The 25605-nt window shown below is 41.6% G+C and overlaps 1 pseudogene; it reads right to left on the bottom strand.

The window, feature by feature from the left end:
• Positions 1–584: 584 nt before the first annotated feature.
• On the bottom strand, positions 585–16892 carry LOC148862152 (cytochrome P450 CYP72A219-like; annotated as a pseudogene).
• Between the last annotated feature and the right edge of the window lie 8713 nt (positions 16893–25605).

Raw genomic sequence — 25605 nt, 5'->3', positions numbered from 1 at the left:
GGGGGGTTTTGGCTTTGGGGAGGGGATGGGGAGAGGGGGTGCGGTGCCCCGACCACGCTGAACCTGTCTCGTTGCCAGTCCTAAGTAGAAGGGGTTCTATCCCAGGTCATAGGACTATCAACTTCTGCACAAGTCTGGATTGCATTGGCCAGATGTTTTGCAACCCAGTCCCGGGTTCATGTGCTTCAATTGCAGTTGCAATTACAGACATTAAAGAAAGGCTCTATGTCTGCATCTGAATATATTCAGAGAGCTTGCTCTGTGAACTGTGGCTGACATGCTAAGTGGTATATCGCTCCTGTTGCCTCAGAAGATCTGATTTTATACATCCTCTCAGTTCTAGGATCTGAGTTTGAATCCTTTGTACCGACAGTTACAGCAGCAGTAGTACTGAATTTAGAGTTATCCCCTGATAAGATTGCATTCGGTGTGCTCCTTTGTTGGTCTACTTACAGATTAGTTTCAAGTAAAAGAATAAAATTAGTATCTATATGGTGAGTCTAGTTAGAAATTGTAAAAATCCAAGGTTAATCCACATTATTTGCAAACTTTCTTCCGATTGTAAGGAGCATTATTTCCTCATTCTTCCTATTGTAAGCTTTGGTTGAATTGTGTCATAGATGTTCATAGGACTCAAGAAGAACAGAGGACGTGGTCCCATACTACTATATATTAAACTGGTACATATATGCTAGAATTCTTAGTAGAGAATAGAAGATTCAAGTAATAATGACCATGGCTAGGAGAAGGATGCATGCTCAAATTTATGAAATATGATTTGAGCACCATATTGTGGTTGGAAAGTTAGGACAAAGCAAGGAGCATGAGTATATGATGGTGAAAGCTCAAAAGAGAAATGTTGCAGAGTCATAGCCAGAGCCATCTTTGCTTCAGTCATTGCAAAGTTCTGTCCAATGCATATTCGCGGACCCCAACCGAATGGGAAGAATGAGACTTGATTATTTGTTGCCTTTGAAACTCCTGCTGCAAACCTTTCCGGTTTGAACTCTTGGGCATCTTCACCCCAAAATTCAAGATCATGATGGAGGAGTATTGGCATTTCTAGGTGCACTCCAGGTGGTAGAGAGATTTCCCCTAGTTTTGTATTCTTGTAAGTAGACCTACCAATCGTTACTGTTGGTGGGTATAGTCTGAGAACTTCATACAGAATCATGGTAACCTGCAATTGATGTTCAGGAGCTTTGCAAATGTTGGTATCAAATCTTATAATTAGACTCTGTATGTCCAGTATAGTTAGAAACACCATAGGTAATGAAGTAATGCACTTACAATCTTAAGGTGGCTTAACCCGCCATAGCTCGGTATGTCGTTACCGAAGAATTTCAACACCTCCTCCCTTGCGCTTGTTTGCCAGTCCATATGCATGCTCAATACAACCATGGTCCACACAAGCAAATTAGATGTTTTCTCTTGTCCTGCAAAATAAATTAGCTTGCACTCCTCTATTACTTCTTTAATACTCATTCCTGCATTCTTCTTGCTGCCATGTTCTTGGATATAGTTTTTATTAGAGTCTATTAGCAAGCTCAATAAGTCACTGCTACTTCTCCAACACTTGGAGTTGCTTCTTTATTATTTATGATACCTGTCAGAACAGTCTGTATTTCTTTTTCAATTTCCTTCATCCTATTGTTCTTTTTTGTAGGTAGGAACCTGTAGACAGATAATGCTTATTGAAAGTGAAGAAACAGAAGCTCTATGATATATATATAACATGGATCTCATATTTGTGATGCTTATAATATAATTTGGAATTTCTACTTTCACTACTAATTAATTTTTCTGTAGGAAGGCAGACAAAGAAGATATAGTTGAATCAGGAATCAGATTGAAGGATCTATAGAACATATAGCATGGTTCTTGGTCACAAACACTGAAAGCAGTGAAAGTTGATCTTTTGTGCACATAATAATCTGCAATATGCACACTCAAATAGATATAATATTCACTTGCCTAAATTTGGTGTAAGATAACATTGGATTGATCCACAATTGAACAAATTAAGTTAATGTTTAACAAAACATAAAATTCAGTTACAACTCTATGTAAGCAATATTCTTAGTTGTACCTAAAACCCGGGATGTATACAGACTGAAGAACCTGTAGAGTGAGCTTAGATAGTTCATTTTGGAGTTGGAATATCTTCTGCCCTTCTTCATAGCCACTACCGAATAATGTCCGAGAGATGACATCTGATGAAGGAAGATTTGGCCCAACCTCTCTATTACGTGACACGTGGCAGAAACAACAGCTCGGCAAAAAGAGCCAAGCCTAGGCGGGAACAAGGGGACCTGAGCGGATTGAACTCCCTATCGGGGGCCCGAACTCACCCTTTGTAACAGCTCGGGATATACCTCGCCAAACTGACCCACCTTGTAACAGCTCGGGATACACTTCGCCGAACTGACCCATTTTGTAACAGCTCGGGATACACTTCGCCGAACTGACCCACCTTGTAACAGTTCGGGGTACACCTCGCCAAACTGACTTGCCCTATAGATACCTCCGAGCTCAAGACTTTGCCTCGCTCAGCACTTCGCATCACCTTCTGGGCACCAAAACCAAACAAGTCGTACCATGCCTGACACTAAGGAAGTCCGTGCCTGAGGGCGCCGCGCCTGACTGACTTGGGATCTGACGTTTGGCGGCAGCACTCTAAACGACCACCTGCCACCGCCACTGACACCACCATCTCCAGTTAAAAAGACGGTTAGGCAGTGACGGTTCTGTCTCAGCAGAAAGGACAACGGCCGAATTGACAAGCACAAGGGTATTACCTTGCTTTTGAAGGATTCTAACTTGAGCTTCGGAGCCTCTACACTGGGTTCCCCCCGGAGCTTCCCCATCTCCTCCATTTCAGGTTCCCTGCTACCCCATTCAGAAGCAAGGCCACGGACAGCTAAGACCGGCCGGATCGCGCTCCATCAATTGGCGCCGTCTGTGGGAACTCGCTTCAAAAAGCCTCCCTCCAAACTTCGATAACCCCCTTTTCATAAAAAAACCCAACACTCATGGCCTCCTCCAGCAACACCGGACGTGGCACGGAGACAAACGCCACCGGGGAACAACTTCAAGTCCCCATGGTGTGTGTTGGACAGTTCACCATCCCCCTTTCAGTGGATGGGATCCCTAGCTTGAGCGCGCCACAAGCAGTGGCACCCGTAAACCCTCCTACTGCAAGCATCCCCTTTCCTCTCCCCATTGAGATAACCTTCACTGAACCGACTGCCGTCCCCCTGGCAGCCAGCCAAAACCGGTTGGACGACCTGATGTAGTGCATGCGAGCAATGCAAGCCCAAATGCAACAGTTCCAGCAGCACCAGCTTCACCAGCACCAAGTACTGCACAACATCTCCCAGTATCACTATCAACAGCAGTTCCCCCAACTGCCACTGAACCAACCACTACTTCCACCTCGCCACCCCGCCCCGAGGCTGGTCAAGGCCTCCCCGCAGGATGGACGCTCCCACCAGGCGAAGGCCTCCCAGCCCCAGAACCCCCCTAACAGCCAGGCCTCGTCCCTAGGCCGAAGGGAGAAAAATGTCATCCTCGCCTCGCAACCCGCAAGCGGGTCGGGAACCTCGCCCGCGAGGTCGGCACCCCGACGCTCCAAGCCCAAGCTCCCGCTCACCGAAAACCGATTCGGCGCCCTGGCGGCAGACTACCAGCATTCCGGGCCCGTCGAGCTCGATAACATGGAGGCCAGCAGCGCCAGTACAAGGCCCGCTCAGCAGCGAAGGCGCCGACGAAGTCGCCGAACCACAACCCGTGCCTTGTCGGAATTTAGAGGCAAAGACACGAGCTCGGACGAGGTAAGGGCTGCCCCGATTCTCTCGGTTCCTTCCCCCCTCGCATCAGAACTCCTGGCGGTCCCCTTACCCAGAGACTTAAAGCTCCCACCTCTGGACAAGTACGACGGGTCTTTCGACCCCAACGACCACGTTGACGCCTTTTAGTCCCAAATGCACCTCGCCAGGGCCAGTGAATCGTGCATGTGCGTGGCCTTTACCACCACCCTCAGGGGGGTAGCCCGCACTTGGTACAGGAACTTGGCGCCTGGGTCGATAAAGTGCTGGGCCCAGTTCGTGCAGGTCTTCACCGCACACTTCGTCAGCAGCCAACGGTGCCCCAGAACAGAGGAAAGCATCTTCGGAGTAGTCCAGAGAGAAGGAGAATCCATCCGGGGCTACATCAAGCGATTCAATGAAGCATGTTTGCGGTTACTGCGGTTGGACCCCACAGTGCAGCTCGCGGCGGCCAAAAGAGGGGTGACGCACAAAGAATTCAAATGGCACATGGTGGCCAACGAGCCCGCAACCATGACCAAATTCCTCAAGCTCACGGATAAGTTCATGAGGACAGAGGAAGAAATCAACCAACGGACCGAAGGCGGGAACGAGAAAAGAAAGAGAGAAGGCGAGCTCTCCAAACCGGTGGACAGGAAAAACCCGACCCGGGAGCCAAAGCCGAACCAGTCGTTCCGGGCTCCCCTAGCAGTTCGGACGGACTACACGCTGTTAAACATGAGGCGGACGGAGATCATAATGACGATCAAAGACGCCCCGTACGTGAAGTGGCCACCTCGCCTAAAGGGAAATCCGAACGAGAGAAATAAGAATTTGTATTGTAGTTCCCATAGAGACCATGGTCATAGTACCGAGCAGTGTAATAACCTTCGGGACGAGATAGAGGGGCTCATCCGTCGTGGATACTTGAGAAACTTTGTACAACACAACAATAATAACAATAAGGCAGGTCGGCAAGGGGAGCACGAAAAAGATGCCCCCGGGTCTAGCAACAGACCTGCCGAACCGTTGCAGCGGGAGCCTCCGGAAGAGAGGCCAGTTTGGGGAACCATCCACGTAATCGTGGGAGGTTCGGTGGTAGCGGGGTGTACCTCGGCAGCAGCCCAGACTTCAGTTCGCGAAGCGGCCCTCGAAGAACGGAACCCCCCAAAGAAACCAAAGACCGAAGAACCAATCATCTTCACGGAGGATGACGCGCGAGGGGTTCACTACCCCCATGATGACGCGCTTGTCATTAAACTAAGGATCAACGACTTCGAGGTCAGGTGCGTACTCGTAGATTCGGGCAGCTCAGCGGACATCCTCTTCAAATAAGCATTTGACCAGCTGCAGTTACAGAGGAGCAAGCTGAAGCCCGCGAACACTCCCCTGGTGGGCTTCAGTGGAGAGGAAGTCAGGCCCCTCGAAAAAATAACCGTCCCTGTGGAAGTCGACACATGGCCTTGTGCAGTCAAACTCAACCATGATTTCCTGGTGGTCGTGACCCCCTCCCCATACAATGCCATAATAGGGCGGCCGATCACGCATATCCTACGGGCGGCGGTCTCCACCTTTTATTTGGCCATGAAGTTCCCTACGGACTTCGGTGTAGGGGTAGCACGGGGCGACCAGCTCGAGTCCCGCAAGTGTTATGTTGCCGCCCTGAAGGGAAAAACCAAGGCGCCCGACGACCTCGAATTGGAGCGGTCTGCGGAGCAAGGGAAGGAGCGAGCTTTGCCCACGGAGGAAACGGTCGCAATACCAACTTCGGCTACGGACCCATCTCGCACACTTCAGATCGGAGCTTCCATCGAGGACCCTCTACGAACTGAACTGGTGAGTTTTTTACTTCAAAATTTAGATATTTTTGCCTGGTCCATGGCCGACATGCCTGGCATTAGCCCCAGACTGATAACTCACAAACTTAATACTGACCCTGTAGTCAGACCCGTTAGACAGAAGAAACGCAACTTAGCCCCGGAACGCTGGAGGGCGGTCGACGAGGAGGTCGAGAAGCTCCTCGCAGAAAACTTCATAAGGGAAGTCCATTACCCGAGCTGGGTGGCCAACCTGGTGTTGGTAAAAAAGGCAAACGATAAGTGGTGCATGTGCGTCGACTACACCGACATGAACCGAGCTTGCCCGAAAGATTGCTTCCCCCTCCCCAGAATTGACCGCCTAGTGGACGCGACCTCGGGAAACGAGTTGCTAAGCTTCCTGGACGCCTACTCGGGCTACAACCAAGTCAAGATGGACCCATTCGATGAGGAAAAAACCAGCTTCATAACCGAGTTCGGCCTGTATTGCTACAAGGTCATGCCCTTCAGACTAAAAAATGCTGGGGCGACTTTCCAAAGACTTGTAAATAGGCTATTTCGGCCCCTAATTGGCACGAAGATAGAGTGCTATGTAGACGACATGGTCGTCAAGACTCAGTTTTCACAAGAATTAATACAAGACTTAGACTATGTCTTCCAAATCCTGCGTCAGTTTAGCATGAAATTGAACCCCAACAAATGTGTCTTCGGCGTCACCTCGGGCAAGTTCCTAGGATACATTGTCAATCGATGCGGTATTGAGGCCAACCCGGACAAAATAAAAGCCATTCTAGATATGTGACCACCTCGGAAAGTAAAAGAAGTTCAGAGGATAAACGGCCGCATTGCCGCTCTAAGCCGCTTTATGTCCAAGTTAGCAGACCGCTGCCTACCTTTCTTCAAAGCAGTCAAAGGCAAAGGGTTCGATTGGACCCAAGACTGCCAGCTCGCATTCGATGAGCTAAAAGATTACCTCGCTAGCGTGCCAACCTTAGCCCGGCCCGAGGTAGGCGAGGTCTTAGAACTGTACCTCTCGGCAAGCGACGAGGTGGTCAGTTCGGTACTAATAAAAGAAACAGATCGGGTCCAGCGACCCATCTATTATGTTAGTAAAATTTTGCAGGGAGCAGAGGCAAGGTACCCGTAGATAGAAAAACTAGCATACGCCCTAGTGACAGTAGCTCGGAAACTCTGCCCTTACTTCTAGGCTCACACCGTCATCGTCCTAACTGACAAACCTCTGAGACAAGTTTTACTCAAACCCGAGGTTTCCGGTCGATTGACGAAATGGGCCATCGAACTCAGCGAGTACGACCTCCAGTACAAACCGAGAACCGCTATTAAGGCCCAAGCTTTGGCAGATTTTATCGCCCAGTGCACTTTCAGCCACGAAGCCCCACAGGTCGAGCCCGAGGTCCCCAGTTCGGGCGAACCCGGAGATCCCGAGCCCATAGAGTCCGAACCCCGTGAAGTAGCAGCCAATGTGGCATCTCTCCTGGTCAGGCGAAGCACGAACTGGGATGAGGACCCCTGGATCCTTCATGTGGATGGTTCCTCGAACCGGCAAGGCAGCGGAGCTGGAATAGTCTTGTGCGGCCCGGGCGGCACAAAATTAGAATACGCACTACGCTTTGAGTTCGCGGCATCCAACAACAAGGCAGAGTACGAAGCACTGATCGCCGGGCTGGACCTAGTGCGAAAGGTAAAGGCAAAACACTTGGTCATCTACAGCGATTCTCAGCTCGTGGTCAACCAAGTTACTGGCGAGTACGAAGCACGCGAGCTCTCCATGATCGCATACTTGGCCAAAGTAAAAAAAGCCCTGCTCAACTTCCAGTTACACTTCATCAGGCAAATCCCGAGGTCAGAGAACACTGAGGCCGATGCCCTATCCCGGTTAGCCTGTACAAGTCACAACAACATGAGAACTGTTTACATAGAGGACTTACCTCGGCCTAGTATTCTCGGGGGGACAGAGGAGGTCGCTCCCGTCTTGGAGGCAGAACCGAGCTGGATCGACCCACTCGCGAGCTTCTTGATAGACGGAACCTTCCCTGTAGAACGCAATGCGGCCAAGAGGGTGCAGCGCCAGGCAGCCAAATACGTCATAATAGACGAACGGTTATACCGACGGTCCTACACGCTCCCCTACTTGCATTGCCTGTGACCTGCCGAAGCCGAGTTCGTACTCCGCGACACTCATGAAGGCCTGTGCGGTGGACACTTGGGGGGCAGAGCACTCGCCCAAAAAGCACTTCGACAAGGATACTACTGGCCAACGATGAAGACAAAAGCTGTCGAGCTCGTAAGAAAATGCGACAGGTGTCAGAAGCACGCCAGTATCCACCATCAACTTGCCTCCGACCTCAAATACCTCGCCAGCTCGTGACCCTTTGCACAATGGGGCATCGACCTCCTGGGGCCATTCCCACCAGCAACAGGTGGAAGAAAATTCCTAGTTGTTGCAGTAGATTACTTTACGAAGTGGATAGAAGCCGAACCTCTGGCAATTGTTACGGCTCGAAACATACAAAACTTCTTTTGGAAGAACATAGTATGTCGATTCGGGTTACCTCGGGTACTAATCTCCGACAACGGCAAGCAGTTCGAGGATATCAAGTTCCAAGAGTGGTGCCAGAACATGGGGATTCGGGAAAACTTCACGTCTGTCGCGCACTCGTAGACAAACGGTCAGACGGAAGTAATGAACAGAGCCATCCTGCGCGGACTAAAAGCACGTCTGGATCAAGCTAAGGGATTGTGGGCCGAAGAGCTACCAAGTGTCTTGTGGGCTCCCCGAACTACCGAAAAAACCGCCACGGGAGAAACCCCCTTCAACCTCACCTACGACACTGAAGTAGTGATCCTAGTGGAAATCGAAGTACCAACATTGCGATTAGAAACATACGACGATCGGACGAACGGAGATGAGTTACGTACCAACCTCGACCTATTGGACGAGGTAAGGGATCTCGCGCACATCCGAACGGTGGCATACCAGCAGCAGGTAGCTCGCTACTACAATAGCAGAGTAAAGCAACGAAGCTTCCGAGTCGGCGACCTGGTCCTTCGTAAGATTATGGCACCCGAACCCGGCATGGGCAAGCTCGGACCTAACTGGGAAGGGCCCTATAAAGTAAAAAGAGCGATCGGTGGGGGGGCATACGAACTCGAAACCTTGGAAGGCAAACAAGTACCTCGACCGTGGAACATCGTGAACTTAAGGCGGTACTACTTATAAACCACCAATGAAGAGGACAGCATCAGGTCCTATGTGCCACGATGCAAGCCAAGAGAAACCTCGGCGTAAACACGCTAAGAAGTCGAGCATATTATCAGCTCGGCAAAAAACCAGTTTGCGGCAGAACAGGTCACGGAAGTATAATAACCCGGACAAAGTGACCGACAAAGAATCAGTTCAGGGAAAAAAGAACACGGGCAAAAAGACTATTTATTCCATTGCAAGAAACATGAGTACAATGGCCATCAGAAAGGACTTACAAAAAAAAAAAAATTACATGTCCGGAGACACCTCTTCGCCATCAGAAGGCACTTCAACAACACCTGAAGGCCCTACCTTTCCTTCAGAGTCCGGCTCGCCATCGGAAGCATTGGCCATCTCCTGAGTTATACGCGAAGTGGATATGGCACTTACATCGAGGTCGGGGTACGTATTCCGGATCATCCACCTGCATAACTTGAACCCCCTCCTGTAAGAATCCACCATCAGATCGTCAAAACGCGGAGAGGCAATATAGTCCTCAACTGCCTTCTTCTTGGCGTCTTCAATGCCTTGGGAAAAAATCTGTGTTCTCTCCCTGATGTCCTCCTGAAGATATTCGACTTGATGCTGCAAATCCAACTTCAAGTCCGCCATATGCTTGACAACTACCCCCATGGCTTCGGCGTCACGCTGAGACCTTGCCTGCCTGGCCATCGCGACGCGAGCAGCTTCTTCAGCAGCGTAAGCAGCCGCCTCAGCAGCCCGGGTATTTGCCTCTGCAGCGCGGAAAGCTTCTTCAGCAGCATGAGGGGCAGCCTCAGTAGCTCGCGCCTATCGCGAGCTCCTCTCCACTTGGGCCGCCAAGGCATGAATCGAAGAATTCACCTACCAAAAGAAACAAGTGAGCAATAATAGCGGAAGCAACAATAAAAAAGGAAGACGGAATCTAACTTACCACCATGGCATGTGTTACGCCGCGACAAGCGACCTGATTCAAGGGAAGATCAGTCCATGCCGTGACCTCCTCTGGTAAAGTAGCGTCCCTACTCTTCTGAAGAGCGTAGTTCGGCGTCAACACGCTCCTGAACTCCCCTTGAGCTCCCGAGCCCGAGGGCCCAGCCCGCGTATGAGCGGACCCAGAGTGAGCAGGAGCACTTGAGTATGCAGGAGCGCCCGTATGAGTGGTCTCGGCGTAAGGCGCCCCGGTAGTTTCGTGCATTGGTGGAGTCACTTCGGGCTCCCTGGGCAGATCCTCCGACGTATGGTCTGGAACTTGGGGCTCCTCATCTAGGGGCAGCTCGGTACGAGTTCGCTTGGCGACCCGCTTCCTCCTCTTCATGCCTTGGAACAAACGCCCCCCGCGAGTTCTCTCTGCATCCATCACACCTACAGAAAACGAGTTCGACATCAGAAAAAACGAAAAGAATAGAGCAAGAAAACTGCATAGCTAGAAACCTACCCGAACTCAGGCCGGCTGCAATAAGCTTGGCCTCCGTTAAGTAGTGGTGGCACTTTAAACCTTGCCGTGCCCATTGCCGGAGGCCCTTCACCGTCTCTTTATCGAGAGTCACGCCTGAATCAGGAGCGGCCTCACCCCACCTGGTCTGAAAAGGCCATCCTTTTGCACTTTGCACGCCGAAGTAGTCCCGCTTCCACGCCGGGACCTTATTAGGAAGATCGTGCAGAAGCTTAAAACCCTGGCGAGGAGAAAGGTAATATGCCCGTCTCCCCCCAAGAAGAGAACCCGCCTGTCTCTTGAGCATCAAGATGGAGGAGAATATCTCTAAGTCTAAGGGGAAGTTCTGCTCGCAAAAAAGAGAAATCGTCCCCACCAGGTTCCGAATAGATTTCGGATGAAGTTGGTCAATGGTGACACCGAAGTGGTTTATGACTTCGACGAGAAGGGGATGGAAAGGAAGTTGCAACCCCACAGCGAGCTGCTCTCGAAAAATCACGATCTCGTCAGGACCGTGTTCCCAAGGAAAGCTGCCCGAAGGAATAAAATATGTATACCCCCCAGGAAGGTTGTAAGACATAAGTATGGATTGAAGCCCCTCAGGCGTCATGGTCGAAGGACCAAACCTGTCTAGCATCCGACCTCGGTGGGAGGTAGACGCCAAACTGCCCGAAGCGACTCGGTCTGCTGCTTCATAGTCCTCAAGCTCCACCTCAGGATCATTGAGGCAGTCGGGGGACACGACTCGGTTGGTGGAACCTACGTCGGCCCTACTTGAAGAATCGTCTGAGCTATCAAAGCTAGACATTGGGGAAAAAGATGGATTCAGGAAATTACTCACCGGAAAGTTTGAAGAACAAACCAAAGAACCGTGAAGGCTATATAACCAGCCTTGACGCGAGCTGGAAAAGACTTGGACGTGAGCTGAAAGGTTGGACACGAGCTCAGTAGACAAACTGCAGAAGTGACAAACCGACTGGGGTCCCCCACTATTTATAGCTACAGTAACCAAGAATCGACCGTACAGATTGAAGACGACCCGACGGCCTACGTTCATACTGACCGTTGGTGCACGTCTTTCCAGAAAAAGTGAAACATCAGCGCACGTCTTTTCGAAACCGACGTCACCTCGACACGGGTCTTTCCGAAACTGACGCGTCGCACGTCTCCCTGACAGTCGCCCGCACACGTACAGCAGTGGCACACCTTTTTGAAATGACCCGCCGTCACGTCCCAGCGGTGCGAATTGGTTTGAAATTTAAAACGCGTGCTATCGCAACCACCGGCATTCTTAAGCCCGTTTCCAGCCTTCTTGAAAACAGAAAGAACCCTAGAAAAAGCAACTCGCACAGTGAAAATTCGAAGGACGGGACAAATCCACCTGCTACCTCGTGAAACTCCCCGCACCATGGCAAGACCCCCGGCGCAAGGAGTGGGGGGCAATTGATGAAGGAAGATTTGGCCCGACCTCTCTATTACGTGACACGTGGCAGAAACAATAGCTTGGCAAAAGGGGCCAAGCCTAGGCGGGAACAAGGGGACCCGAGCGGACTGAACTCCCTACCGGGGGTCTGAACTCACCCTTTGTAACAGCTCGAGATATACCTCGCCAAATTGACCCACCTTGTAACAGCTCGGGATACACTTCGCCGAACTGACCCATTTTGTAACAGCTCGGGATACACTTCGCCGAACTGACCCACCTTGTAACAGTTCGGGGTACACCTCGCCAAATTGACTTGCCCTATAGATACCTCCGAGCTCAAGACTTCGCCTCGCTCAGCACTTCACATCACCTTCTAGGCATCAAAACCAAACAAGTCGTACCATGCCTGACACTAAGGAAGTCCGTGCCTGAGGGCACCGCACCTAACTGACTTGGGATCTGACGTTTGGCGGCAACACTTTAAACGGCCACCTGCCACCGCCACTGACACCACCATCTCCAGTTAGAAAGACGGTTAGGCAGTGACGGTTCTGTCTCAACAGAAAGGACAACGGCCGAATTGACAAGCACAAGGGTAATCATACCCGACCTGACAAGGGCCTCGGGACGAGTGCACGAAATGATTATAAGAGCCCCCTGCCCCCCGACAAATGAGGTATGCAAACTTTGCGCTATCTGGTATTACCTTGCTTTTGAAGGATTCTAACTTGAGCTTCGGAGCCTCTACACCGGGTTCCCCCCGAAGCTTCCCCATCTCCTCCATTTCATGTTCCCTGCTACCCCATTCAGAAGCAAGGCCGCGGACAGCTAAGACTGGCCGGATCGCGCTCCATCAACATCTGTTGTTACATTCTGGATTTCAGGCCATATATCCAATTCACAAGACCCTTTTGGTGTAATCAATTTGTTCCATCGGCTAACCAACTCAGCGAAACTTGCATAAAATGCAGGTAGCATAAGCTGTTACAACATCAAAGAAGAAGCCATTCCAATATCAAAAACATGTAAAGCATGAAAAGTAGTATTGTGTTAGGTAGCTTGACAACCTGGAGGTGTTAAAGTGAAGCAATTTATGGCTCTTTAATTTGCTCTTTAACACAGTATTCCCTTAGTGTTTTGCAGGAATTACAAAGTGGCATTTGCTCATGTCTACAAGGAGATTTATTAGATGTCAGATCCTCTTGCCAATCACTATTGTGATAATTGTTAAATTTGCTGCTTTGATAAGCCATTTTCCCTGCTCAACAAGAGACAAATGGCTCATTTTACAGTATAAGGTGGATCTCCCCTCCTCAGGGTCCATTTGATCTTAGAATGTTTGTTTACTCTGATGGTTTTTGGTTTATGTTTTAAGCCTTTTGCCCCTTCTTATTCTCAGCATTCAAGCAGAATCTCCTCTCTACCCATATTTGGTTTATTTCTTTTACCTTTTAGTAAATGTTTGGCATTGGGGCTGAAATGGCTGAACTGACTAATTTATTGTTAGGGTATAGTAATTAACCCAACTTCAGCTTCTGCCATTATGGGTCTCACAACCCCTTTAATAACTTACTAACTGAAAGACAAATCAAGAAGTCATTCAATTCAGCTAATCCAGCTGTTATCAAACGGTCTAGTGTTTGCTAGGTAGGTTGGGACTTCTGGTCCGTGCATTGGGGGCTAGAGTGAGTTCACATTGGTGCCCCACAAATGGGGTTGAGTATAGTATTTAGAAAAGGAAGGAAAAAGGTGAAGGTTCAACAACACATATCTAATCAATAAGTGGACTAACCTTCAACTTCTCTTGATGGAAAGCAGGACCGATAATTCTTCTGTGTTTGGCCCATTGGTCATCCTCATAGCTCAGAAGCCCAATCACTAACAATCTGACGAGTGGATTTAGTTTAGGCATCTGAAACTGGCCAAACTTGTTAGACAAAATATCCCTTATAAGAGTGGGGTCCAAGATGTTTACTCTAGGAGATGTTCCAATCCAACAAAGAGATGTCCTACCTGCACTTCTAGATTTCTAAGTAAGATTATTGATAGAAATAGATCGAGTGGTGCAGTAAGAGTTCATTATCTAAGTTAATTGATGGAAATTAATCAGAATTGTGTGCACTAGAACAGTTAAAATATTAGGCCATCTAGGGAGATGTTTATCCCAATAAAGTTTCCTAAAGCCAAAACATTGCCTAATCAGATTAGATTAGCTATTGTAGAAGACATTGTTGGCTATTTGACCCCTCGTGTAGTTGTATATTTCTCAAGTTGTTACAAAAACAAAAGGCTCTGTTTGGATAATCTTTTGCTTTTAAGCTTTGGATTCTGAAAAAAAAATTGATTCAAAAAGTGTTTTGATCATTAGGTACCAATTGTTTTAGAAATATTATAACCTGAAGCCAAAATACTTTTAAGCCCTGAATCACAAAGCCTAAAATTTGGGCTTTGTATTTTGAGCTTTGAAAGCACAAATCCTAAAAGTTATCCAAATGCGACCTTATTGTCTTAAATACCATAATTCAGAAGTAGAGAAGCTTACTACTATTCTACTAATGAAAGAAAAACAGACAAAGGTAATTTTTTTTATCTTTGTAGGTTAGAAGAAAGGTTACCAAATGATGGAAACATGATGTACAACTCCTTCAAAACCAAAGAAGAAAAGTTTATTTGCCTTTTATTCTTTTTTTTTTTTTTTTTTGAGTAGATACGATCTTAGAAGCTAATGACTACTTTGAATAAGGGGTTTCAAGTATATGTAGAAAAGTCGTAGAGACCTGTGCCCATAGTAGTTCACCTAGAGGGTTAATTCAATTCACTTCGATTCTTTGCTTTTATTTCTCCCATTTTCAAGTGCTCTTATTTAGTTGAAATTTTACGAAGTTGTTGAGAGAACCCGAGTCTCTACCATTTTATTAAGAAAAAAAAGAAACACTGAATTAGGCTAGTTGGTAAAGTCTATGGCTAATGGAGACTTGGGACTGAATCCCACCTGCGATGGTAGTTGTAATTACTTTCCATACAGTTGAAATTAGATCCCTTTTGTTAAACCCACTAATAAGAAGTACAAAAATGTCTAAAATACCAATGCAATTACTTGAGGTTGGTTTCTATAGAAAAAAAAAAAAACAATATAAACTTCATAAGCAATAAAAAAAAGAAAATTTAAAGTTGCAACTTTACCTTTTAGCGAGTGATATGAAGGGAAATTTTGAAAAATAAATCAATTTCAGAAAAGTGATTAGAAGGGTTTGGGCTAGTGATTCATATGAAGAAAAAATTCGGAAAATAAATATTTTGGTCAAAAGTAACTGCATGGGTATTTTGGATATTTTTACGGTTCTTTTTTAAAAGATTCTAACAAAGGAGGTCTACTTTTAACTATATATGTCAGAAAGTTCAGGGGAGATAATTGCAATTATGAAACTTCAGCAGCAACAACTAGAAACTTTAGACGTGGTTTCAACATTTTACCCCAAAAAAGGAAAAAAGAAGGGATGCTTGAGATAATTGCTTTGATGAATAAAACAAGAAGGAATACAAATCAATCTCATTACTAGTGGTGGCAATTGGGCGGGTTGGGTTGGGTTTGGTTTGGGTTGAGTTTCAACCCAACCCATTTAATCCACCAATCCATTTATGACCCAATTATGTAAAATTAAATGGGTTGGGTTCAACCCAAACCAACTTTAACCAAATCCAATCCACCCAAACCCATTAATCTTATATTTATGTACTTAAAACAAAAAACTAACTCTATCCTAATAAATAAATTGGTTATAGCTTAGTGGTAATAGTAGTTGTTATTTACACAAATGGTGAAGGTTCAAAGCACATTACATGCATTATTTTTACACAAGCAGCAAAGCCATTTAATTATGTTTGGGCTTTGGATTTGACGAATCACTTAGGTTCAAACCGGTTAGATCAACTTGAACTATCTAATTGAATTGTCTTTGAGCTAATGACAGTAAGAGTGGTTGACCCGTTTAGATATGGATCAGTTCGGCTGGATAAGGTCCTGACTGAACCGGTTCGGATCGATCGGACCAAACCCGAACAAATCGAATTCAGTCTGGTCGGGACCACACTCGACAGGCCGGTTCATCTCGGTCGGGCCAAACCCTGGCTGGACCGGTTCACTTTGGTTGGACCGGACCGAGCTGGATTCGGGGCAGTCCCAGGCCAGAGGCTCCAAAGGATCTAGGTCAGCTAGCTTTGTTGACTCGGGCCGGATTCGGGTCGGGTTGTATGGATACGAGTCAAATCGATGATTTGAATCAGGCAAAACAAGTGGGTGGTTTAGTGTCTGGACTTCACCCGGTCCGACCCGCTTCGGATTTGGGTTGACCTGGACCAGCTTGTGCCGGGTCGGGCCATTTAAATGGATGGGTTGGGTGATGGGTTGATCACACAACCCGCCAAGTAAATAGGCGGGTTGGGCAGGATAGATTCTGGGTGGGTTGGGCGGGTTTAACAGGTTGGGTGAAAAATTGCCACCCCTACTCATTACTAGAGGAAATTTATGTTGGGTGAAGTGTGTTGATTCAAGACAAAACTAAATTTAGTCAACAATTAATAGAAAATTAATGCATTAATTATAAATTATTTAATTCAAATGAAGAAAAAAAAAGGCTAAGAAATTAATACTTATATTTGTAATGGTTAACCCAACAGTTATCCACAATCCAACCCAACCCAACCCATTTAAATGGATGGATTGGGTGATGGATTGATCACACAAGCCAAATAAATAGGCAGGCTGAGCGGGTTAGATTCTGGGTGGATTGGGCGGATTCAACGGGTTGGGTGAAAAATTGCTACCCCTACTCGTTAACAGAGGAAATTTGTCAAAGACTATGTAATTTGTAGTAAATATATTACCGTAGTTCTTGAAAGTTTGATGGATGAAGGGGAGAATACGTGGCGCAATATCGTGAGAGAGGTTCATAGGCTTGGATTGGGCTTCCTTCATCATCCTTGATTCCTCTCCGAGAGTTCCATACAACAATTCATAGGGGTGACCCTTAATTCCCTGCTCCCTCAAAAATCTTTCCAACTTCTTGGATTTCAGCCATACCCAATTTAAGAACCTCCACGCCCACAACAAAATCAAACCAAAAATAAAAAAAACTGAAGAAATGAAGAAGTATTCTCCGATCATGTTCATAGGCAAGCAGAGAAACCCAGTTGTTCAGTGGGAGATCTGAAACTCTCCTTCATTTTTCTAACATTTTCTTACACGTGTCGATATAGAAATACATAATCAATTTTTGGTGTCCTTGGAGAAATACATAATCAAGGTGATAATTAAAAATGGAAAAAATAAATAAAAATCAATGAAAACAAATAAAAAATCCTTGTTATGATTGTTTTTTTTTTTTTTAATCTTTTAGGTATATCTTGGAGAAATACATAATCAATTTTTGGTAGTTGGGAAGTTGGCTTAAAAGCCTTCGTGTAATTTTTTTTAACTTTTAGGTTTGCATCTACACAGGCTTTAGACAAGATCATGTAATCATCAACAAATTGCAATAATGGAGCTTCAATAAAAGCATGGAAATATAAGGAAATAAGGTTATGTTTGGTTTGAAGGAAAAAGCTTCCCTTATTTTTCCTTCCTTTCCCTATTTTTTCCTTCAAACCAAACATAGCCTAAAGGATCACCTTGCATTATTCCGATTGAGAGGAGGAATCTTATCCTTGAGATGCATTGACTAAGATTTAGTAGTTTGTAGATACTAATCCATTTCTAGAATAGCCCCGGTTTTTCTGGAGACTTCCTGATATAGAATCATCCTGTGCTACCTTTTTTATTTTTCATTGTATGAAGGATTTCATAGGCCATTAAAACATTATCTAAAATAAGTGTTATTGGAGCAAAAGGCAATTAAAACGGAGAAATTATATGCCTGTTGTCAAACTTTACCAGTTTGGTATTCTTATCTCCATTTTGAAGTCGTTTTATCGTAGATTGTTGTGCCTAGTAGACTTCTTACTTTTCTAAAACACTATTTAATTAATCTTTGTTAAGGGATTAATTTTTCCTTCTCCAAGATTAATTATCTTTTCTACTTAATTTGCTGGTCCAGTTGGACTTCCTTCATCATGTCCAACAGATTTTTTCTTTGAAAAATTACCAAAATTGTTTCTATTCTAATTTTTTATTTTATTTTATTTTTGCTACTTCTCTTGTCTTGGCTGACATGGAATGAATTTGTAATCCTCTAGAACTTCTAAAAACTCATTGTCGTTTCCTGGAGCAACGACACCACATTAGAAAAAACAGTGCTCTAGGAAACGAGCATTTGTTTGGAACCATTTTTCCATAAAAAAGGTTCTCCAAGCCAAATCTCGAAAATCGAGAAATCATAGCTTGGAGCAACGCCAAATTTGGCGTTTCCTGGAGCTGCAGCTCGTTGCTGCCAATAGGACAGTGATGTGGCATTGATACTAGATAATGGGTACTAGTGCTGAAAACGTTTTCTTGAGCAATGGTACCAAACAGAAAAGGTTGTTGCTCCAGAAACGTCTTACCTGACAACAACGATTCCAAACAAAAATAAAGACACCAAAAACAGTTCTCCAAGCCACATATCAGCAACACCGTTTCCTAAGAAAATGGTGCTGCAACTACAGCATCAATGCCAAACATATACTTGAATCACTATAAGAAATATGACCTTTAGCTACAGACAAAACCGTGGCTAAAGGAAAAAAAAACCGTAGCCTATGTCCGCGTGGCTATAGCCTACAGATATGGTTCAACTAACCCGTGGCTATAACCCATCTATAGCAACGGTATCTATCTATAGCTACAGTTTTTAAATTATCCGTGGTTATATATCCAAATTTATAACCACAGATTTTTATAAAACCATAACAATAATTCTTCTATTTATAGCTACGGTTTGCTACAAAACCGTAGCTAAATTACTAACCTATAACTACGTTTTTTTTTTTTTTTTTGCTGAAATCGAAGTTATATACTCTAACCTATAGCTATGGTTTCTTGACAAACCGTGGCTAAAAGATGAAATGCCAACAACTTCTTGAAAAACCATAACTAATTGTTTCAATTTATAGAAAAACAGTGACTATATTCCAAATAAAATAGTAAAATAATGAGAATTAGGAATACCAACTTAAAGCAACATCTATTTAATCCCAAATACTTATATTATTATAATAATTTAATAAATGCCACATATAATTTGAATACATCTAGTTCATAAGCTCGATCTTGGCTCGTCTCAAATTCAATTGTGAGACAAATGTTTTATAAAAATAAAAATTTATTTTTTATTCGATATATAAAAAATTAAGAATTATAAAAACTGGCATTTATTATATATAAAAATGGAAATATTATATATAAAAGCTCGATTAAGCTTGTAAACCTCACGAGCTGAGTTTTATTAGGCTTGAACTTGACTGAAAACTTAGTTTTGACCGAACCAAATCAAGTTTTTCACGAACCAAACTCAAAAGTAAGTGAAGGATTGCAACTATAACAACCAATATTCACATTTTCGTCCTTTCTCTCCAAGTACTTTTCCTCCATGGTCACCTCATCTTCTCCTTCATTAAAGCTATCTCCCTTCTTGAATTCACATTTTCACTTGAGCTTCTTGAATTCTTGGCTGCCTTCTTGCACGGATTTGCATGGGTTCAATACAAGCTACACTAGCTGAAATCTTGTTGGACTTTATCTTGACACCAATAGCCTTGCTCATTCTACTACCTTTGGCCTCAGTCCACTATGCCTTGGCTTTTCTTTTAATTTGGTTGAGCTAAATCAAACCGGCTTCCTTTCTTTCTGCCATTAGTCTTGAGAGAATTTGGAAACTTACCATTACGAGGAGTAACCTTGTCCACCCCATTTCTATTATATTCATTGGTTTTTTTATATATCTCTTAACTTAGTGCCACACTATATGGCCTTGTGCCCTAGCACTCCACACGTGGTACAAAGATTAAAGATATCCACCAATTGTGACAGGAATTTCTAGAATAAATGGAGCCCTTAGGTTCACACTAAATACAGAGGATCTCACAAAATTTGTTCGTTCCCACATTAGTCTGTAATGATTGAGGATCCCTTTTGATTTGTAGTTGGAGTTGTAATTGAAATTCTTTGGAATCAGAATCGAAACCGAAATGATCTATTCCTATAATCTGTTTGGTTCAGATAGGAATGACAATGAGAATTAGAATCGATCAATTCAATAATTTTTGGCTATTTTTTATTTTAATTATTTTTTTATATTTTTGTCAGAACGAACAATCCATTTGAAATGGACAGTTAAACCGTCAACCCAGAAGAAAATATAATTCATTTGATTTTACTTGTCCATTATTAGCGCACCTGAATTTTGTTTGGTCCCCTCCTACTACCCTTGGAAAAACTCATAAAGAAGGGAATCATCTACTTACTTGCAAAGTTAGCCTAAGAAACCCAGTCTTAGCCACAAATTCTCTAGATCCATTGTTAAACTTTTTAGCTTCGACATGATGATCAACCACGTCTATCTACATAACCTCCACCCAATCAAACCAAACCATCCTAGTACCCTATTCTAGAGATAAACAATGGTACCGAATCTAAACCCCAAACTCAATCCAAGACCCCATTGTCCATCCGTTAAAGTCTCGATTTCAACATTTTTAATTGACCAGCGCTTTCAAAACTTAAAAACCTCCCATCAGCACATCATTGATCTAATCAAAACCTTACCTTTGAAGATAAGAAATTGAACTTTTATCATCCTAGATGCCAAATTCTCAATAAAACCTCAACCATCCCCTAATTCAAATTAAGGTTTGTTTGATTTACAATCGGAATTGGAATCAGAATCGGAATCGTTTATTCCCATAATTTATTTAGTTCAAATAGGAATTTGAATTAAGATGAAACGGGATTCCATTCCCAAGAGAGGGGAATGCACCCATTCCCCCTCAAGTGAGGGATTGACATTTCTGTAGGAATGAGAATTAGATTCTGATTCCACATAACCAAACAGTTGGAACCGGAATGATTCCATACCCCTATTCCCACATACCAAATGAGCCCTTAGATTCCATTTTGAAACATTTAATTGGTTAATCTAACTTGACCTAGAATACTTTGAGCCAATAGATCTCCCGTCCTATAAAAATGATCGAACCATTTATCCTTCTACCAGACCAAGATTCCACTTCAATTTTTATTATTGGCCAAAAACTTCAAGTCCTAGATCTATCTCTTTGACCCAACTCTAGACCCATCAGACACCATTAATGATCCTTAACCACCACCAAACACCTATCCACCAAGTATCACCACTTATCTCTCTCATTTACACCTCTATCAAATGAAGATTCTATTTTAGGCTCTCTCTCACTGGCCAATACACTCACCCACTAAAATCTTGGTGATGTAGGCACTTCTCAACCAATCAAGCCTAGCCAAATTCATCAAGACCTTAAAAAACTCCACCATCTAGATCCTTGCCCAAGAATCCTTCATTTACCCTTTCATGAGGCAAAATTTCAATTCGATCCTCCGAAACACTCAACCACAAAATCCTCATGCATTTCCCAAACAATCAGACCTTACGAAATAACAAAATGATTTAGGACCTTCAAAAACCCCACCAACGATTCCACTTTAAATGATTTCATTTAGCCTTTCTCATGGAGACCACATTACACCCTCATACCCCATATCGACCTTAAGCAAGTATATCAAAATCTTAGCCATCCGCATGGTACACCCACTGCCCCACCTAATCCTCCTTACCCTATGACAGGACCAAGATGTTCCTTCGCAATTTATAAATTACCACAACTACCCTTGTACCCACCTATATAACGGGTTCGATAGTTCTAGTGTTATACCGAAAAATTTGAAACCAATCAACCCATCGACATTGTAAATGTGGAAACCAATTAGGTGTTTTTTTTTTTTTTTTGTTTTTCCTTTTCAAAATTCATTGTGTGGTTTAAATTGGTCAAAAGACTTTTAGGCCTCAATAAATTTCCTAAAATATCTTAAAGACCCCTATACTATGGGGTAAGTCGCAAATACCCCCATTTACTTTCATCTATGACAAAGACCCCCCAAATTTTTACGCTGCAACAAAAATCATATTTTAGGGGTGGCCACGAGCTAAGCTCTTCACAAGTTACATGAGATTTGAGCTCAGCTTGTGAAAAGCTCGGCTCAGCTCAGTTTCAACCGAGCTCAAGCCCAAATTATAGGTTCGATTAATAAACGAGCTGAGCTCGAGCCTAATAGAGCTCGGCTCATGAGGCTCGCAAACCGGCTCAAATATATATATATATATATATATATATATATATATATATATATATTATAATAATGTTATGTAATATAATATATAATATATATTATATTAATATAATATAATTATAGAAAATAATATATAATAAAAATATTATAATTCTTATTTTTTAAATATCAAATAAAAAATATTTTTTATATATAACTTTTAATTTTTATATATTTTTTTTCAAATTGAGCTCGAGCTTACGAGCTTTTGCCTCGAGCCGAACACCTATCCACTATTTTAAAAATTGAACCAAATTAGATGGCTGAACTGTTTGGCATGGGAATCGGTTAGGTCATAGGTTCTGTTTTGGCCCTAAACTGATATCTTACAAAAAAAAAAAAAAAACCGTTGAAATTGTCAAAGAACCATTGACCCGGAAGGTTTAACTGTTAAAATATTTGACCTAGTTAATGCTTATCAGGTTGCTTTCAAACTAATTCCATTTTTATTTATTTTAAAATAAAAATTAGAAAGCTAAAAAATGGAAAATACTTTCATATCTCATAATCTGTTCGGTTATTCCCAATGGCCAAAATTAGTTAGGGTTTTTAGTTTTTCATTTTGATTTTGATTTTTTTTTTCATTTATGCTATTCTTTTTAAGTTGTAACAGCAAAAAAAGTTGCAACTCCGATGAAGAAATCAAAAAATTGATGTAAATAGCAAAAGAGAAGTAATAAGCAATGCCAAATGAAGAAAATAATCAAACACCACATTAAAGTCACATCATAATTTTTTGTTGGGGTTCCCTTCTTATGAGGTGGGACCCACTAATAAAGATAAGTAAAAGGCTTAAGTGGGAAAGGTTAAAAAGTGGAAGACAAAAGGTTTTGTATTGGCTTATCTCTTTTGGGTGTTCAATGAATTGGAGCTCCTTCTCAATTCTCTCAATAGCTCCCTAAGAAAAATATTAGAAAAAGAACAAGGTTTTGAGAAGGATTTTTTTTGGTAAGGAGAAGAAGATATTATAGAGATTGAAACAAAGAAGACAAAAATTTATTTTTCATCATCTCTTCTTGCTTCTTTATTGTGCATCCACTCTATTTATCGTTTTCCATCCATCTTTGTTGATGATGCTTGTTGTTAGAATCCGAGGTTTTCTTGATGTTAATCATATAGTTTTAACTAGATAGGGAAACATTGTATCCCATTATTATTGTTGATAGTGAAAGTTTCGAACTTTAGTCCCATGGGTTTTACCCTCACACTAAGGGGTTTTCCATAAAAATCTTGGTGTCCTTTACTATTGCTTGTTTTGTGTTTAATTGTTTTAGTAATGTAAATCTATTCCATTTATTAAAATACAAAAAAAAAAAAGGTTGTGAGTCCGTTCTTAGGGTCACAAAAGGCCCTACATATTCCTCTTGTCTTTCCCTCAATTCATAGGGCTTGAGTTTTAGCTTAAAACTATTGAGTTTTGACCATTTTCTCCGCTTTTTATATATATATATATTTTTTTTGTTGAACAATATTACTTCATTCTATTTCTGAAACAAGTCGCAAAGAAAGAGTACATGATAGTCTCTTTTTGAAGTTGGAATTCATTCCTAGCGTGGTCGATAATCTCTAACTAGGGGTGGCCACGAGTTCGACTCATGAAAGGTTCAATTTGGCTTGGTTTAAACTGAGTTTCGAGCCAAGCTTGAGCCCAATAAAGCTCAGCTCATGAGGCTCGTGAACCTAGTCAAGCTCTTACATATATATATATATTAAAATTGGTGTGTCCACATCACCATGCCTCTCCTTGCTTCGAACCATCTTCCTAGTTTTCTGTTTTTTGAATTTTTTATTTTTTTAATTTCACATAATTACCCATTAAACCAATTAGGAAATCATATATGCTTAACTACTTCTAACAACCATAAAGAAAGAGGGATTTGCTTTTTAATGTTTAGCCAACTGGCACCACTTTCCCTCACTTCCTCCTAAATTGTCTTTAATTCCTATTTATCTCCTAAATTATCTCTAACTCCTATTTACCTTCTAAATTATCTCTAAATTAGTAGAAAATTCAGAAATATTTAAATGTTATAACAAAATTATATACTAAATTTAAAATATTTAACCAAAATACGAAAAAATAATAGATTTAATAACACTCACATTATTAATAATTTAATATTTTTGCAAGATTCACCATGAAATTATGCAGTAACACTATAAATTATAATTTTACGAATTATTAAATTTAAATGTTATTCAAATAATAAAAATTAACATTAAAAAAACAATATTTAAATATTTCAATAATTAAAATATTAAATAAAAAACATTAAAATAGCTAAGTAATATAAAAAATATTTAATATTACATAATAACATTAAAATAAATAAAATTCGAATAATAAATTTTTTAAATATTTTACATATTATTTAAATATTTAAATAACAAAATATTTTACATGACAAAATTTTAAATAGTTAAAATAATGAAATTATGTAATAAATTAAAAAAATTCTTAAAATTAGAAATATAATTATAACATAATTCATCTTATTCATATTAATAATAATTTGATTTTTTACAAAATTAATAACGAATTATGAAATAATAGTAAAATTATAATTTTATGTATTATTAAATTCAATAAATAATTAATATTTTAAGAATTTAAAGAATAATATTATTTCAATAATTAATTAATATTGTAAATAGATAATTTCACTTATATCAATTAATAATTATAGAAAATAACTATCAACAAAATTATATTTATTAGTAATAATTTTACAACAATAGTGTATATTCATTAAGTATTTATATATACTATAATTAATATTTATTTTATTTTCAGTAATTATATATTATTTTTTATAAATATACTTTCAATAATTATATATAAATCTATTTTTATTTTGTTATTTAATAGAAAATTATCAATAATTATTGGAGATTAAACAACTATTATTTAACTTTTGAAATTTAATTTATCATATTTATTGTATTTTTGTTACAAATTTATTTTTAGTAATTATATATTTTTTATAATTTATAGATTAATTCTTATTAGAGATTAAACTATTATTTGAGATTACACTATTTATTGACTAATTTAGTATATTTTTAATATTTATTATATTTTTGTAGTTATTGTATTTTTATTATATTTCTTTTATATTTTCATTATAAACTTATTTTCAATGATTGTGTATGTTTGCAATAAATTTTCAATAACTATTGGAGATTAAACTATTGTTATTTATTAGAGATTAGACTATAAATTTAGTTGAAATTAGGAGTGTTCAATGATTGGTTCAATTTAGCTATAGGTTGTTTCGCCAACCAAATTGATCTGGTCAAGTCTGTAGTTTTGTCACTCGAAATCGATTGACCATTAGTTAAAATCCACCAACTCGGGTTGTATCGATTTGGGTCTATTTTCAGTTTAGTTTGTCTGTTCAAAATATTTAAACTTAAAAATTAACTTTAAATTTCATAAATTATAATGAAATTATTAAAAAATAAATTACAAAAGTTAAATCTATGATATAAAATATTTTAGACTAAGAAATATGGGAACTTTCCTACTTTCTAGACCTGTTCA

The sequence above is a fragment of the Nelumbo lutea genome, chromosome 4, assembly GCF_056320005.1.
Source record: "Nelumbo lutea isolate HS-2025 chromosome 4, American lotus-T2T, whole genome shotgun sequence".
NCBI classification, from domain to species: domain Eukaryota; kingdom Viridiplantae; phylum Streptophyta; class Magnoliopsida; order Proteales; family Nelumbonaceae; genus Nelumbo; species Nelumbo lutea.
Note: the sequence above shows the minus strand (reverse complement) of the source record. Positions and strands in the feature narration are given on the sequence as shown.